Source organism: Contarinia nasturtii, unplaced genomic scaffold, assembly GCF_009176525.2.
Source record: "Contarinia nasturtii isolate CC-2019 unplaced genomic scaffold, AAFC_CNas_1.1 Cnas_scaffold_2909, whole genome shotgun sequence".
Lineage (NCBI taxonomy): Eukaryota > Metazoa > Arthropoda > Insecta > Diptera > Cecidomyiidae > Contarinia > Contarinia nasturtii.
In genome coordinates, this window is record NW_022200226.1 from 1 (window position 1) to 328 (window position 328).

Genomic DNA, 328 nt, shown 5'->3' on the forward strand with positions numbered 1-328 from the left:
GAAATTTTTTCGTTTATAATCGGAATTTCTTGAAATTTTGTGTGCCTAATTTTTTTCGATAGAAAATAACTTCCTTAAATTTTCAAGACGATCGGATAAAAAATAAGTATGGCTCCCATACACAAGATCCAATTTCTGGAGAGAAAACTTTTTTTTTGAAAAATGTGTCAATTTTGTGAAAATGAAATTTTTTCGTTTATAATCGGAATTTCTTGAAATTTTGTGTGCCTAAGAAAATACCATGGTACAATTAGATTCAGTGAGGTACAATTCGAAATTACCATGGTACAATTCGAAATTAGCATGGTACAATTAGATTCAGTGAGGT